This window comes from Ceratotherium simum, chromosome 2 (genome assembly GCF_057802395.1).
Source record: "Ceratotherium simum simum isolate JZ-2026a chromosome 2, ASM5780239v1, whole genome shotgun sequence".
Taxonomy (NCBI): domain Eukaryota; kingdom Metazoa; phylum Chordata; class Mammalia; order Perissodactyla; family Rhinocerotidae; genus Ceratotherium; species Ceratotherium simum.
The window spans coordinates 20,164,433-20,182,695 of NC_141901.1; the positions used below are offsets into that span (position 1 = coordinate 20,164,433).

Sequence of the window (18,263 nt, forward strand, 5' to 3'; positions counted from 1 at the left end):
ATCCTTTCCTTCAGAAGGCCTGTGCTTGTCATTAAATCGTGTGTATAAGCCAGCATAGATCTTTCCTGGGGTTAAGTTCCTCAGACCAGTGGTTTTCAAACTTTTCGCTCTCAAGAGCTTTAAAGAATCTTTGTAAAACTTGGTATCTCTTCGCACATTTTCAAGTCAACCTCTGAACATGTTGTATAAAAAATCTATTTTATATATTCTTCATGCTTTTCCTTTTCCTCAAAATCTCAGAGTTGTAGGTTTACCTCACTCAGGTCAGACATTGTTCATAAAATGAGAAAGCAAAGTATCTGGCCAAATTAGACTGACTTTTTCAGTCAGGAAAAGACTGACTTCATTTTTATTTTCTTATTGCAAATAAACATGGTTAAATGCATGTCTGTGCAATCTCACTTCTGATTTTGAGAGAGAGAGAGAAAGAGAGAATGAGAATGAGTTGAGAGAGAGAGAAGGCACAGAGCCTTGTGGTGGCTTTCTTTGCTTTGCTCTCCTTCTCTGGAAATCTCCTCAGGAAATCTCCATTCCCCTCGTGACTCTCGGTTTGGTGGCCTGGAGGTGTTTACCCCTGGAGCAAGCACATAAAGGTTAGGGCCCCGTGGGGCTTCACCTTCACTTTCTTTTGTAAAGTGGTTGCAGGCCTTTGGTTGGCAAGGGATGTGGGAAAGGGAACCACCAGCCACAGCAGCTTTCTCTTCAGTAAAGCAGTGTCGAGAGGACATGTGGGAGTTGAGGATTTGAACACTGATTCTGTGAAAACAATCCCTGCCTGTGAACCCTTGGAAAGTGGTGTTGTGGGTACCCCAGTTTGAAGACCACTGCCTTACCCCCCCTCATTCACCCCAGTTGAGTCTGGGACATGCCCAGGTAGGTCGATTGCTCTTCTTAACATATGCCTGCCAGTTTGTTGACTACTGACAGTGTACCAGGCAACTTACCTACATAAGTTTGTCTTCCTGAAGACCTTGTTACAGATAATTAACTGTCATCCAACGTCACGTAGGAACCGGACTGAGATTCTCTTAGTGCCTAAATCAGTTTTTTTTTTTCATACTACAAAGGCATTCTTAGTTTGCACAAGACATGGTCAACTGACCATGTGAATTAAGGGGAAGACTTAAAAGGAAACGTCAGCTTCTGTAGACCATTTCTGATCAAAGTCCCTATCCTCCACCAGCCCCAAGGTAATATCTGGTTACCCTGGCCTGCCTTCAGCAAGAATGCTGTTAGGTCAGTTTAGCGAGAATCCCTCCTTACCCTTAATGCTTCCTCTTAGTACTATTCCATCCACCAACCTCTCCTACTCTGTTCCTTGGCTATATAGTCCCACTTTTCCTTGTGTTTGGAGCCTGATCTCTCTCCCCTACTATAAAACCCCATAGTAGTAGCTCCTCTTGAATAAAGTCTTCCTTACTGTCTTTAACAAGTGTCATGAGTAATTTTTTCTTTAACACAGAACGGGTTTAGATAACCCTTGTGAAGCACTTTGATTTACTTAGGGAGATCTGCATAATATTATATTAATTAGATATGATAATTAATGAAACAGTGACTTACTAATTCATAGAACAATTTTCTAGTGTCTTTTTGAAATTTGCTAAGTAGTGGAATAAAAGATTCAACAATTCTTAAATAGCCTTTATTGAAAAAAAAGATAAATTGTCTCCAAAGTACTCCTAAGTATTTTGAAAATCATTTCCCTTTAAAAACAGCTGGCCAAGAATCCAGAAAAACTTTCCATTTTAGAGAATCTCTTTCCTTTTTGCTTTTCTTTTCTCTTATGTCAGTCATTTTATTTGTTTATCCTGGGCAGTCAGAAATCAGTCTTTACTTTGAAATTAAAGATACTCATTTTTTGTCTTTAAGTTTTTTGAACTATGTTGTTTGTTTTTTGGTAGTGTCTTAGGCTAACTTGACAATTTCTAGTTTTTTATTAATTAAAAATTATTAGTTTTACTGCTTCTATCACTTGGGTGAAAAAGGAGTAGTATCTAATTATACTCTAACTTCCCACATTTTTTTCACTTTTAATTATTTATTTTTTTCCACTTTTCAAAAGTTGAGATATAACTCATCTGGCTTAACCCTTTTAAAATGTCCAATCTGGTGGTTTTCAGTATACTAACTTTCTTTTAAGACAACATCTAGGGGGGCCGGCCCTGTGGCATAGCAGTTAAGTGCACGCGCTCTGCTGCTGGTGGCCCGGGTTCGGATTCCGGGTGGGAACTGATGCACCGCTTGTCAGGCCATGCTGTGGCGGCGTCCCACATAAAGTGGAGGAAAATGGGCACAGATGTTAGTGCAGGGCCAGTCTTGCTCAGCAAAAAGTGGAGGATTGGCGTGGATGTTAGTTCAGGGCCGAACTAGTTCTTCCTCACACACACACACACAAAAAGACAACATCTAGGGTCATCTTTTTAAAGGGTGGATTTCTACAGTGTAGTCCTTCCAGTCTACAGGTGAATGGCCTTTTCCGTTCTTGAAGCAAAGAGCCCAGCACAGTGCCTGGCAATTTATTCGCCCTCAATAGATAAGTATTGTATGCATGAAAGAATTGAAATGTCTGCCTTTGGTTACTGAGTTGCCCTTGGGGAGCTTAATAATAAAAAGCTTTGGGTAGTTCCAGCGTCCCCTTGAACATAACGATTGGCTACGGGGGACTCTTCCTCTTGCCCTCTTTTTGTGACCCACATCGGCAGCCAGAGCACACACTAGGATTGCTGCCCCCACTGAAGTTACATTTGAATCTGGATGTTGAAAATATCATATGGTTAAATGGCAGATGTCACTCATGTTTCTTTAGTCATATTTCTATTACACATCTCCTTACAGGTTTTTAAAAATTCCTTTGCCATTTCTAAAGCTATATCTGATCATGGAACTTGAGCCTACAAAAAACCAAGCAGCTGTCAGTGTGGGATCTGCCAATCCACTTTGAGAGTGTGCATGTGTGTATTCAATTGCTTGCTCCTTCCTTTCCCGGGAGCCCTCTGGAGTCGGATCCCAGGGACGTTGGGGTCTTCAATGTTCGCTGATAGATCAAGGCCAAGGAATTCAGTTTACAGTGTAGAGCGTATGAAACATCAGGACAGTAGGAGCACAGCTGCCCTGAAAGAAGAAAATATTCAGTATTTTAAAATAGTTTTGATATGTTGGATTTATTTTTATTTCATTTTTCACTGGCTTCTTTTTAAAGCCAAATTACTCAAATCATGGGACTATCTTGGAAATGTGTGGTTTAAAAATTTTTCCTGAAGGAAAGCTAAAGCAACAATAGAGCCTTTCAGTTTTTGTTTTCACGTCAAGTTCAACACTGTAAACAAGTTCTATTGAAGCGAAAATGCAAACAGATCTTTCCCCCCAGAGATGAGTCTCTTTCTGACAACCCAGCTGGGTGTTAGCTCTTAACTCCCTTTCTAGGGGTGTGTGTTGTGTGAGATACTGCGGCCCCTAGTTGAGCTATAGCAGATAGTGGGGCCCCTTATGAGTCTAAGCCACACAGGTACACATCCTGACCCTGGTGGAGGAGTACCTCTGTGGGACAGCATTATGCTTACAATTATTTCAAAGGTTAATGATTCAATTTTGTATTTTAAAATTTCCATTTATACTAGCCAAGCATAGACTCCCTTGTGAAACAATAAACTTCTTGCCTGGATTGTTGTCATTGTGTCCTAACTGGTCTATCTGTCTCTGTTATCAGTGGATTTGAACACTGATTAGAATTGTCAGATAAAATACAGAAAGCCCTGTTAAATGTGAATTCCGGATAGACAAAAGATATTTTTTAGTATAAGTTTGTCCTAAAATATTTAGTATGTTTTGCTCCAAAATGTTACATGGGATGATTATAAAATATGATGGAGGAGGCTGGTCTGGTGACGCAGTGGTTGGGTTTGTACGCTTTGCTTCAGCAGCCTGGGGTTCACAGATTCGGATCTCGGGTGTGGACATACACACCGCTTGTCAAGCCATGCTGTGGCAGCGTCCCATATACAAAATAGAGGAAGATTGGCACGGATGTTAGCTCAGGGACAATCTTTCTCAAGCAGAAAGAGGAAGGTTGGCAACAGATGTTAGCTCAGGGCCAATCTTCCTCACCAAAAGAAAAAAAAGAAAAAGAAAAAAAACCATGATGGAATAACTTGTTATGAAATCTTTTAAAAATTCTTTTCACCTATCAGTACTTGCCACTTCCAAATCTCATGTCCAGCCTGGTCATGGGCTCTAAATTGAGTATGTCCACTGTGATGTCTTGCAGGCAACATGTTGAAATCTAAATTCATTTTCTTCCCTACCCATGTTCTCAATTTCGGTGAGGTTGCCACCATCCATCCAGTTCCTGAACTGCCCTGGACCATTCCTTTTGACCCCACATCCATTAGGAGGGTCTCCAAGACTTCTCATGGGCCTTTTTGTTTCTCTCCGTATTCTAGCTAGTCTCAGCAACCAGTAATACCTTTAAAAAGATTACAGCACATTCCCTCTACTGCTCTCTCTTTTTCTATATCCTTCCTTCTAATCAAGTGACTTTCAAACGTTGGATAATGACACACACACACACACACACGTGACTATACGTATATATAGAACCAAAAGTTTCCTGCAACTATATGTACCCTTACAACCCGTGGGGCATTTTCATGTTTTCTATTCTATTTCATAAAAAAAAGCGCTAATTGGTGACCCCTTGAATTGATGAGTCATGACCCGTGGTTTAAAAAAACACTGCCAATTCCATTGTATAAATAACAATCAGACAGTCTTTATAAAACTTTGAGCAGATCATGTCACTTCCTTGCTTAACATCTTTCAATAATGTCCCACTCATTAGCCTTGGCTTGAAGTGCAAGATGCTGATTGCTGCATTAAAAGCCTCCAGCTTGCTCTGTTCTCCCTCCCATCAGCCAGTCCTTTTGCCTGGAGCCAGCTCCTCCCTTAAGAGCTAACTCCCCACAAGTTCTTCAGGCCTAAATGCATTTCTCCAGCGAGGTTTTCACCGACCTCTTGGTCTAGGTGAATCCCTTTACTGGATGTTCTTCCATACTTAATACTCTCATAGCAGAAAGGAACTTTTAAAATATCGATCAATCCCTCAACTGTTCAAAATCCTTCAAAGAGTTTCTATTTCATTTACACTAAAATCCAAAGTCCTTACAGCGGCCTACATCATCCTACATGATCCCCCTTCCCACATCTTTCACCTCGTCTCTTATGACTCTTTCTCCTTATTCACTCTGTGCCAGCCACACTGGCCTCTTTGTTATTCTTCCAGGCTGGCCAGGGACCCTCCTGCCTCAGGACGTTTGCCTTTGCTATCCCTTCTACCTGGAACACCTCCCACCCCCCGGTATTTACATGACACTCTCTCTTTTCTACCACTTTTCTCAAATGTCACCTTGTCAGTGAGGCCTTCTCTGATCACCTTATTTAAAATTGCATCCCCAACTCTGGCACTCCCTATTTTCCTCTCTGCTTTATATTAATTTATTTTACTTATTTATTTTGCTTATTATCTATCTCTCTCCACTAGGATGTAAGCTTTATGATGATAGGGATTTTCTCCCTGCTAAATTCCCAGCACCCAGAATAGTGCTTGGTTTGCAGTAGGGGCTCAATAAATTTATTTGTTGAATAAATGAATGAGTCAATAGGTAAATCTTGTATATCCACTTTCAAATCATAGTTTTCATGCAGGAGAAGAGGCCTGTTCTGTTCATCAACGTACCTACCTTAGTGCCCGGCACATAGTAGATTCTCAAAAAATGATTTTTTGAATGAAATTCATTTAAATTGGGAGTGGTAACAATGGAGACAGAATAGTGTGTGCAGTGTTAAGAATCCTTATGTTTGTATTCACAGTGTTTGTAACCTTGATGTTACTACTCTGTACACAGTCCTCAAAAGAGAAACCTATTAGTACAATGTATTCACTTGTTTACTGGAACAAATGTTAGGCTTATACTGTTTGGAAACACTGAGAAATTGGAGGGGTGTGTTATGTGGGTGCACTGTGGAAAAAGAATTTTGCTGATTTCAAAGTAGTGGCACCTGCACAGTCTCCTTTTTGCTGTAACCTTAATCGAATGGAATGTGGGTCCACAATTCCTTATTGAAAACCTTTAGGACCAGCTGGGTTCAGAATTCAGATCCCACCCCCCCGCCCCCCACCTGCCCCCAAGTTATAGAAGGTAGTATGTGCCACTCATACATTGCATACTCAGCAGACCTTGAGACAGTGCCGCATAATCAGCTATGTCAACACTTCTGCAGAGAAAAGTGTGACTGGTCACACTGGATAGGATAAAGACAACAAACAGCCCTCATCAGTTCCATTAACATTTTTCCACAAAAGTGATTTTTAGTGCCAAAAGTATGGGAAAAACTTCTGGTTTTTAGAGCTTTTGAACTATTTTCCTGGCTTGGGAAATGCTGCACGACCCAGAGGGCCAGAGGGCTGTTGACTTCAGGAAAGTTCTGGTTCCCATTGTTAGTTCCAATCCCAGTGATAGAACAAATGATACATGATTCTGATTGTATGACAACTCGGTGTCATCCAATAAACCGATTGTTTAATTGTGAATGATTTCATCCATAATAATTCAAGCAAATAGATGCAAGAAGGAAAATGTCCTTTTCTGTTCAATATCCCAGAACCATGACTAGAAGAACTAGGTCATTTCATTAGTTATGCAGAAACCAAGGTTTTGATTTGATTGCTTACAGAGTTTGTATTCTTTAGGGTAGAGGTTCTCAAAGTTTAATGTTTCGACTCTATAGCAGAGGTCAGCAAACTTTTTCCATAAAGGGCCGGATAGTAAATATTTTTGGCTCTGTGGGTCACTTATCTTCTCTGTATGTGTGCATATTTTCAATACCTCCTCTGCCCCACCACCTCCATTCCCTGCCCAGAGAAGACTGCCTGACCCTGGAATCATCAACATATTGGGATAAAACTGTCAAAGGACATCTTGTCAGCATTTGGTCTTATAAAGTGTTTTGTAGGAATTACCCTTAATGACATAAGCACTCTTCTCTCTCTAGTAGACAATTACCAAATCATTTCTTGCTGGTGAGAAAACAACCTCTGAATGAAAAGGCCTTCCTTGGAAGAGGTTCACCTCTAGAAGGAGATGGCCCCAGTGAAGACTCTGCCGCCAGCGAGGGGCTGGGCGATGTCACGACCTGCCGCATGTGTTCTAGGTGTCCTTTTCTGGGACACTGTTTAGATATCCCTTGCTGGATCCATGGCATCTAACTTAACAAAATTCTGATTTTTTGCTTATTAAGTTAACTGCAGCCTGGGATATTTGTGTTAAAAGGTGCTTTTCAAAATATAAAGTACTTCTGTTAAATAAAATGTTGCTTAGAACAATAGCTAACATTGTGCCATCCACTGTGCTAAGCACTTTACCTCCATTCTTCCGGGTAGTCCTCACCATAACCCTGTGAAGTAGGTACTATTGGAAACCAAGACTTAGATCAAATGACCTGTCCAAGGTCACCCAGTTAGTGTCAGAGCTGAGCTTCTAACCCAGGTCTTGCAGAGTCAGTCCCTATACTTTTTTTTTGTGTGTGTGTGTGTGAGGAAGATCGGCCCTGTGCTAACATCTGCCAATCCTCCTCTTTTTTTGCTGAGGAAGACTGGCCCTGGGCTAACATCCCTGCCCATCTTCTTCCACTTTATATGGGACGCCGCCACAGCATGGCTTTGCCAAGCGGTGCGTCTGTGTGTGCTCAGGATCGGAACCTGCGAACCCTGGGCCGCTGCAGCGGAGCGCGTGCACTTAACCGCTTGCACCACCGGGCCAGGCCCCGCATACTGTTGAGTATTACAGAATATGGCCTCATAAATATATAACTTTTTTGCATGAGAAGAGGAAAGGGTTACTGGTTGTGCCTTGATGTTTGGTGTAGATGATCCTACTATGAGAAATATTTAAAAATTGTTTTTGCATATACAGAATAGTAGTGTAATTGATGCCATTCTTTTTATCTGAAGAATGATGACATGAACATTTTCTTTTTTAGGGATACTGGCTCTTTTGTTTTTAGCATAATTTTCTAGCAGGCTGTTGTTGATTTTTTCAAATGTGGTTTTTAAAAAAAATTAGCTTGAATTTTGTCACAAAGATGTTATTTCCAAGGGGAAGTTAAAACCTTTGTGACATTTTTCCATTCTAAGTCGTTAAGATGGTCTTAATAAGGTTTGAACCTTCCCTAACATATATGAAAAACAGTGTAGAAATAGAAAACAATTAAGTTGTTAATTTAGCACCTATGGTATAACTAATAGTCTTTTCTCAATTCATATGGTTAAAGGCTTTACATTTCTTGTTCCCTTGGTTTTCTGTATCTAAAGCAGAGAAATGACATTAGTGCTAACTATTTTAAGCTCACTGAAGTCTTTAAGAGTCTATATTTTACCATTGTGCATGGGCTAAAGATGTTTTTCTCATTATATCAGTGAAGCCTGACTGAACCCAGAAGAGCAATCAACATCCCTTTGGAGACTTTCTCCTAAGAGAGGAGGTAATAGGCTGTGTCGTAAAGGTAACACAGCAATAAATACCCTGTTGCAGGAAGTGATGAAAGAGAAAGAAAGAGCATCTATGTTCCTTTTGTGTCAAATACAGGGAATTCCCGGTATCAGAACCAACAGAAAGTATTTTCCAATCAAGACTCTTTTTACAGAGGCAACTATTTTAAATTCTGCTGCAAATTTCCAACTCCTGATTTATCAATTCTGGGCAATGTGTACTGACTCCTTGCTGTAAAGGATGGGAAGAATTCTCACATTCTTCTACCTAAATGACTTTTTTGCCTCCTGATATTCGTTACCTCTAGAATTATATTCGGAAGTAATGGTGGTTGCCTTTAATGACTGGACAATACAGATGGCCTCTATTTTCTGCCTGGTTTTAGATGTACCTATTGGCTCCTTGTTGTGAAAGTTGGATAAATGTATTCATTGTTCCATTCTTTTCCTCCCAATTTTCCTGAGTTGTGTTTTTATTTTTATATTGCCGTGGTTTCTACCATTCACATTTATAACATGCTTCATTGTCTTCTAGCGTCTCTATCAGCTCCTGGTTGCCCCCAGGAAAAAGTCCAAATTCTCCGCTGTAGTGAATAAAACCCTTAACCAGCTGGCCCCATCCTGCCGGACAGGGGCTCTCACCATCCTCATATCTACCTTGGCCTCTTATCTCGCTGGGACTTTGCACATTTTATTAACTCTAACTCTGGAACTCCAACTCCTTTTGTTTCTGGCAAATTCCTATTCATGCTTCAAGGCCCAGCTCCCACGTACCCTTTTATAGAAGCCTTCCTGCCTCCCATTTTCTGGGGTGGTCAATCCCACGGGTCCCCATGGCCCTCTTTCTACCCGGATTATAGCACTTTTGTATTAAACTATGATTTTGGGTTTACGCGTCTGCTTCCTCTCTCCTTGATGAACATTGCATGTGTGCATTTCATTTCTGTGTTTCTAGCATCCAGTGTAGTTTCCTCACACAAAGTGAATGAATGAATGAATAATTGGATAAGAAAAAGTTTTAACACAAGTTTTAACCCCAAACCAATGCATTTGGGGTGCTCTTTCTTTCCTAAACTGATTTTATTCAGCAAAATTTTTCAGTGGTCCTTAACTGGTCTGGTTCATATTTTTCTTTACTTTGAATACCTTATCTACCTCCTTGGGGTGGGAATAATTGAAGGAGAAAATAATTTCTGTCTGTATTGCTGGTAAATACTCACCATTGTTACACCGAGCTCAAAAGAAAGGAAGGAAAAGAGAAACTTATACACCATAGCATGGCTTTTTATCAATAGATACCACTTTTTTTTTTTTTTTTTAAAGATTTTATTTATTTTATTTTTCCCAAAGCCCCAGTGGATAGTTGTGTGTCGTAGCTGCACATCCTTCTAGTTGTTATATGTGGGACTCAGCCTCAGGATGAACGGAGAAGTGGTGCCTCGATGTGCACCCGGGATCCGAACCCGGGCCACCAGCATCGCAGCGTGCGCACTTAACCACCAAGCCACAGGGCCGGCCCTCAATAGATACCACTTTAAAATTTGAATGACAGAGCAAAGGGAGGATAAAATTACTTTGAAAGAATACTTGTTATCAAGTACTCTAAATGAAAAGAATTTGTCTTTTATTCCTACTTTTTTTTTGGTATACTAGGTCAATCTTTTAAAAAATCACTAAATATACATTTGAGAAGGAAATCAATTCCCAGAAGTGGGATATATTTAAAGCAATTCCTTAGAAACTTCTGTAACTGAATGATTTATTTTGAATAATCCAGCATGTGGCCACAGGTTCACTTGAATGGGCACAATTTCAGTTCTCTACTGGCTAAAATCAGATGTTGATCCTCATACACTTGTTAGATTTCTGCTATGCTCTTAACTCGTACTGATGTAAAACTGATTAAAGCCAATGGTGAAAAGCTGCTAATGAATTGAGCACCCAGATATAATTATAATTCTGTGTGTCCTGAGATGTTATAATTTTTAAAAGAGGTACTCAGGTAATACATGAACCACTTTATAAAAGGAAGAAGAGTGAAGTGGTGAAGACCTGGGTGGAGCCTCATCGCCTGCGTTTGAATTCTGGCTCTCTGTTGCTTCCTCTATGCATGACCTTGAACAAGTTATGTAACTTCCCTGAGCTTCTTTCCTCATCTGCCAAATGCAGAATATTAATGTGAGTTAATACATATAATAAGCTCAGAACAGTGCGCGGCCCTTCATAAATGCCCAGCTACTACCAGCAATTATTATGTTTGCTGTAAAGAACATGTAGAGGAAAAAGCAAATGGTCATTTCCCTATGGTGGTCACTATTAATGGCTTGGAATATATCCTCCCAGAGCATTAACTAAGCAGTTATGACCAAGAAAGCAGTATTGCTACAGGAATGCTAATGCTACGATAGCAATGACTTGGTTCAACAAAATCTAAGTGTAGCGTTTACAAATAGTTTTTCTAAGGAAATTTGCTTCACAAGACTGGTTTCTATATAACTTCACTGTTTTTCAGTAGTGAGGAAGATACTGGAAGAAAATATAAGGTGGTATAGTTACTGAAGAATTCGTGGATCAAATGTATTCAGAATTCACATACTGTCATTATAAATTCAGTGTTGGCAAACAGCCAAACTGTGGGGCTGGGTCTCTCTTTAACTTTATATAGATGTATATCATATTTTAAAAAGTGGCCTTCTACCTATTTTATTTCTGGTCCCTGAGAGGAAAGCTGTTGCTTAGCAACCAGTCGTTTCTGCTTGGCTGATGTGTAAAATGGAAATCCGTGCAAATCAGAGGCAAATAATTCTGTCCATTAGGAGTGCGGAGTTACTAGTTTTAACAACTAAGTTGACTTTCAACTTAGTTTATGGTTCCTTGTGTGGAATAGATAGACTATGAGACAAAAGCTGTATCATGGTATATACTAATTATTTTTAAAGAACAGAGATTGATTCACAAGATATGAAGTAGGATATAAAAAAGGAATAATTCAAGGATAAAAGAATTGCCTGTTTTGAAGTATATATTTAAAGTATATGTTTAAAGTTTAAAGTTTCAGATAGAAAATATTTATATCTTAAAAAGGGAGAAAACTAAAATACATATATATACTGAATTCTCGAGTTGTAGCCAACAAAAAAATATGTTTGTACCCGGTAAAACTTTTAAACCTGACTTTATATCTGTTTTCTTTATTAACTTAGGTTTTTAGCAAAGATTATTTGCTAGGAAAAGAGAGGTTAGGTCATATGGTGGTTAGAGTCTCTTTGCTGCTGCTAACAAAAACCGACTCCGACCAACTGAAGCTGAACAATGTTTATTGGAGTGAAGGATTTGGTGGTGCTGATGGTGTGCTCAGAATTGGTGGGGGATATTGGTGAACAAGGCTCGGAAATGGGCTGGAACTTTAGGCACTCCAGAAAACTTCTTGTGGTCAGAACCATTGCTGTTTCCTTGTGTTTCTCTCAAGTTTCAAAAGCCCAGGGGAGAGCGCCTGCCTGGCTGATTCCTCATATGCCTGCTCCTTGGCTGAAGTGAGTGGGGGGCCAGGAAGGATCTGGTCTTTTCAACTTCCATGGAGACATGCATCTGGATTTACAAAACTGAACACAGCTCAGGAGATTTCTTTTCCCCAAAAGGAAATCTGGGTGCTATTAGGAAAAAAGAAATGGATGCTGAAGATGTATGTATGGATGTGAATGCATATATTTCTGGATATATATTGTGGATATAACTTACTATAAGTTACTTACTTATAATAAGTAACTACTATAGTAAGTAAGTACTTACTTATGGTAACTTACTATAAGACTTACTATAAGTAAGTCTCTAGGGTCTACAATCAACTCATCTGTGACCTAAGTGCTTCTTTTTCCTCATGTTCCTTACCTGTAAAGTGATTATAAAATTCATCAACTTTATGTGTTTACTAGGTGCTGTAAAAGTTATCGTTTAGTTGGTGGTATCTAGATCATTTTGTACATAAGTACAGTTAGAATTTATAAAACAGTGGTATTTACATATTTTCCTATGCAATTCAAGTCGAGTTAATTTTTATGATTTGAAGCTTTATTTTTCCTTATAATCCCCCTAAATATCAAGGACATTGAAGAAATCTATAGAATCACAAAAATTAAATTAAATCAAGAATAAAATTAAACCAAGGTCATTGAGTCTAACGTTTTATATATGTAGAAGCAAGCCAAAAAGCCAATAAGCCAACTCATTTCCTTTACATAGCTGGATTTTGTGTGTGTGTGTGTGTGTGAGGAAAATCAGCCCTGAGCTAACATCCTTTGCCAATCCTCCTCTTTTTTGCTGAGCAAGATTGGCTCTGGGCTAACATCCATGCCTGTCTTCCTCTACTTTACATGGGACGCCGCCACAGTATGGCTTGACAAGCAGTGCATCGGTGCGCAACTGGGATCTGAACCTGTGAACCCCGGGCCGCTGAAGCGGAATGCACGCACTTAACCGCTGCGCCACCAGGCCGGCCCCTTAACTGGATTTTTTTGTGTGTGTGTGAGGAAGACCAGCCCTGAGCTAACATCCGTGCTAATCCTCCTCTTTTTGCTGAGGAAGACCGGCTCTGAGCTAACATCTATTGCCAATCCTCCTCCTTTTTTTTCCCCAAAGCCCCAGTAGATAGTTGTATGTCATAGTTGCACATCCTTCTAGTTGCTGCATGTGGGATGCGGCCTCAGCATGGCCGGAGAAGCGGTGCGTCGGTGCGCGCCCAGGATCCGAACCCGGGCCGCCAGTAGCGGAGCGGGCGCACTTAACTGCTAAGCCAGGGGGCCGGCCCCTTAATTGGATTTTTGATTCCAAGAAAAAGCTCATTAGATGGTGAAAGAGTTTGCACATATTTCTCTAGTAAAATATTTTGGCTTTCACTTACTCGACTGTCAAGAATATTCCTTGTCCCTTAACCTAAAAAAGTCTCCGTTACAATTTGAATCTGCCACTTGGACTATTTTGGTAGTGCTCAGTTAAAATAAATGGCCATGAGGCTGGCCTGGTGGCATAGTGATTAAGTTTGCGTGCTCTGCTTCTGGCAGACCAGGGTTCGCAGGTTCGGATCCTGGGCACGGACCTACGCACTGCTCATCAAGCCATGCTGGCTGGGGCAGCATCCCATATACAAAAAAATGGAGGAAGATGAGCATGGATGTGAGCTCAGGGCCAATCTCCCTCAGCAAAAAATAAATAAATAAATAAATAAATAAATAAATAAATAAATAAATGGCCAAGCTTCCCAAATCTTTCCTCCATATTAGGATACCAGGTTACCTCCTGAAACAAAGGTCAAAGTAACAGTCCTAAACAAGATAGAAATTTATTTCTTTCTCACAAAATAATCAAGCTGAGTAGACTAGGGCTGATTTGGCAATTTCATGGTGCAAAGGTTTAGGCTTTTGCTGTCTAGTTATTCTGCCATCCTCCACGTGAAGTTTCTATCTTGTGGTCTAATATGGCTGCTCCTGCAACTGCCACTAGGTCTGCATTCCACCAGTGGGAAGTGGAGAAGAACAGAGGGGAGGGCACACATCCCTTCAGCTTACGTATCATGGCTGGCCAGAACTCAGTCACATGACCACCGCTAGCTACAGGAGAAGTGAGAGACGTAGCTCTTAGTTGGATGACTAAGTTCTATCGTTATAGAAGAGTAGAGAGAAGTTTTCTGCCATACTATCTCATAACAAACTTACTACTACCTCATTGTGCTATAATAGAAAATGTCTCCTTATTAAAAGATAACAATAGCAAAACCCAAATGTCTACCCAGACAAACAAACCATGGACCAAATTAAGTAATATTATAAAATGATGAGTAAAATTCTTACAATGTATATATTCTCTCTATACAAATGAAACCGTTGTCTTTCAAACTATTACTAAATTATTACTAAAGAGCTAATTAACCTACTGGCCCCCCAGAGTTCTAATACCTTCAGAAAGTAGGTGATTTAGGGCATCTTTAGGTGCAGTTCTGCCACTTTCAGACTCCTTATATCATTGGCATGTTGCTGATATCCTACAAAAGTGTTTCAAATGATCTTCAGAAAAAGACATGGTCTTACACCAAACCCTTAAAAATATATGTTTCCTTTGACCCAGAAATTCTACTTTAGGAGTTTATCCTAAGGAGGACATTGAGGACGCAGAAAAATATTCATCTATAATGATATCTATTGCAAACTTTTTTGTTGTAGAGAAAGATTAGGAATAATCTAAGTGACCCCTAAAAGGGAAGTGTGTACATAAATTGGTATAACCATGCAACAGAATACCACACTGCTTTTAAAAATGGTAGATGCAGAAATATATTTATTGACATGGGGAGTTTTTCACAACATTTTGTTAAATGAAATATACAGATTAGAAAACAGTATGTACAGTGTTAACCTGAAGTTTATGAATTTAAACTATAAATATTCTTGCAGAAGGCATACCAAAGCTTAAAAGTGGCTATTTCTGGGTGGTGGTATTATAGGTCATTGTTGTTTTATTCTTTTTACTTCTTTGCATTTTTGAAATTAGAAAAAGAAAAGAACACATATCATTTGTATAATCACAGTTTTTGTGTTCTTTTTAACATGGAAAGAAATTAAAAGCTGTGTTTTCTTAACTCTCGCTCAGGCTCACAACGGTGCAGGAAGACAAAGATTCTCCCAGCCTGATCTCCAGGGAGGCTCTTGCTCCAGAAACAGTCCTTCCCTAAAGCATCTCTGGCAGTTTGGTCACCACAGGAGCAATCACATCATCTCCCACAGACAGGGCCAGATTCTAGATGACCTTAAAATCCAAGAACATGGGTTTTATTCTATAAGTAATGGAAGACACTGTAAATTTTTAAGCAATGATACAGGATAAGGATCAATTTCCTCCCTTAATCTATCTCAAGATTTTCTACTTAGTACATACTTAGAAAACCATTGTTTAAGGTGAATAAAGGGATGATTATATGGGTAAGATAATGAAGAGAAGAGAAACTATTGTGATACCCTAAAATGGAAGATCTGTGGAAGAAAATTGACAGGATATGGCCAAAGCTTGGATGGAAGAGAGGTGGTGTCAAAGATAACCCTGGATTTTGTGTTTAGGGACCAGGAATGAATGACCAAGAGAAATTGAAAGTTGAAGTGTCAGCTTTTAGTTCTGAAAAGTAATGTTACTTTGTAGACGATGGTTGTCTGTGAATAAGGAGATATCTAATATGTAGCTGGAAATGGGAGTTTGAAAATCCGGAAAGAAGACAGAGATATTTATGGAGAATTAAGAACTATGCCACAGGCAGACTAGTTGAAATTTGGAGGTGGACGCTTAGGAGAAAGGTTAAGAGGATTAAACTGACCTGCATTTAGGGGGATGGAGTGCAAAGGGGAGCTGATGAAGCAAACACAGAGAGATTGGCCAGCAAGGAGGACACTTCTGCTCTTCCCTCACGTGCCTGCGACAGCTCTCCTCAGCTGCTTCCACAGCATCTTGTGCACACTCTATCACCAAACTCTTCCATAGTGAAAAGAGCTAATGGTAAAAATTTCAAACATATCTGAAAAACCGAGAATAATAGAATGAATGCAATGTACCCATCACCCAGTATATCAGTCGGAGTTCAATAAGTAAAGCAGAACCACTAGCATGTGTGGGTGTGTCTACATATACACATATGTGTATACGCTTGTACATATGCAGTTGTGTTAAACAGCTTCTGTAAGGCTGTTGTCCTCGCATCTGATGCTGGAATTTGAAATGCACAGGGCAGGCAATCGAGAGAGGAGGATGGGTGTGAAGTGGGGGGAGCGAGGACAACTTGGAGCTGGAAAGTTTGAGAACTGAAACTCGTCTTGCCTCTGACCTTGTGGTGTGGGTGTCCTGCAGAAGTCAGGGTCCTTTGTCACAGAGCTAGACACACACACCACGCTCTGGAGCTGGAGAAGCCAAAGGAAGTTCCGGTAGGAAGTTCCGGTAGTAGGTGGTACAGTTGCATGCCTGTCCACTGTCTCGTGCCAATCTGGTGAACCAGCAGACAAATGACAATATGGATGGCTATAAAAATGGCTGAAGCTTTACTTTCACTCCCTAAATTCCACACAAGAATGTCTCTTGTGGCCCACTCTAACCAGAAACATAGAGGAAAGGAAATTCTGGAAATTTGTAGTTCAGTCTAGCCAAGTTGACAGATTGCAAAGCCACTACACCTAATTTCAACAATTATCATCCAATGGTGAGCCTTGTTTCATCTACTCCTTCACTCACTTCCTGTCCCCCATCCATTTTTTGGGAAGAAAATCTAGGCATCATATCATTTTATCTTCTAACTATGCTGTGCTTTAAAAGTTGAGATTTTCTGTATCTCTCTAAAGCATGAGCTTCTTGAGGAAAGGATCCTCGTCTTATTTAACTTGTACCGCACATGTATGGGTATCTTATAAACGCTTGTTGACTGAATGATGAATGATTTTTATGTGAATGAGTAGAAGCCTAGGAAGAACAAGGCTGATGCTATAAGCCAGTCTTTGTCCTGAGGAACTGGGTTCAAGAGTTGCCACCTCCATAAACTCATTTTTGAGTCTTTTCTCTCTCAGGCCTCTAAGTAGAAATACCCACTCCTTCCTTGTGCCCCATGGTGTACCTTGTATATCCTTCTACCGTAGTACCCATATACTTTATTTTTCATTTTTATTTTTTGATGAGGAAGATTAGCCCTGGGCCAACACCCATGCCCATCTTCCTCTACTTTATATGTGGGACGCCTGCCACAGCACGGCTTGATAAGTGGTGCGTAGGTCTGCGCCTGGGATCTGAACCTGCGAACCCTGGGCTACTGAAATGGAGCGCATGAGCTTAACTACTACACCACCGGGCTGGCCTCCCATATACTTTATTTTTAAATAAAATATACTTTATTTTTAATTTGTTTACATGTCTTTCTTCTTCTATTAGATCTAAGCTTCTTGAAAGGGCTATTTGATTTCTTGGGCTTTATCTTTTTAAACTATCAAGTATAAAACTAATAATATTGGCTTCCTCACCAAGATTCCTGTGAAAATTTCTGACGGGAAAGAGTTGGACTCTTCTGTTTGTATTTTTCTACTGCCTTGGATTCATAACAATTATATATAATTTTCCATTATACCTAATATCTTCAAGGAGCTATCTTGATTATACCTGTTATACCTATTATTGATTATACCCATTATACCTAACATCTTCAAGGAGATATCTTCTGTCTACCTGAAGAACTCTAATTGAGAGAAGAAAGCATAGCAGTACCTAAAGGAGAAATAGGTGTCAGCCCCACTGTTTCTGTCAACGTGTCTGATGTTAGAATATGTACAAAAGACATACAAAAAGTTGATAGCATATAGCTCAAGGTGGGAAAATGAAATAGGAAGATAATTTTTAAAATGTTAGATAACACAAGCTAGTGGTTCCCAAAGTGTGAGCTTGGGACCTGCAGCATCAACACTATCTGGGAATTTGCTAATAATTCAAAATCTTGGGCCCTACCCCAGACTGACTGAATCAGAAACTCTGGGAGTGAGTCCCAGCAACATGTGTTTTAACAGGCCTCCCAGACAATTCTGATAAATGCTAAAGTTTGAGAACTACAAGTGGAAGGCTGAAAATGGCACCCCCAAAGATATCCAAGTCCTGGAACTCATCAATACTACCGTATTTGGAAAAAGGGTCTTCGCAGATGTGATTAAAGATC

The 18,263-nt window shown here is 39.9% G+C and overlaps 1 protein-coding gene across 1 annotated transcript in view; it reads left to right on the forward strand.

The window, feature by feature from the left end:
* LOC147917768 (uncharacterized) overlaps positions 1 to 17,735 on the forward strand; it is a 35,307-nt gene extending 17,572 nt beyond the window's left edge. The window contains exon 6 of the mRNA XM_087436550.1: positions 15,185 to 17,735. The gene's annotated coding sequence lies outside the window, so the exon portion shown is untranslated. The remainder of the gene's footprint in view (positions 1 to 15,184) is intronic.
* Positions 17,736 to 18,263: the final 528 nt, after the last annotated feature.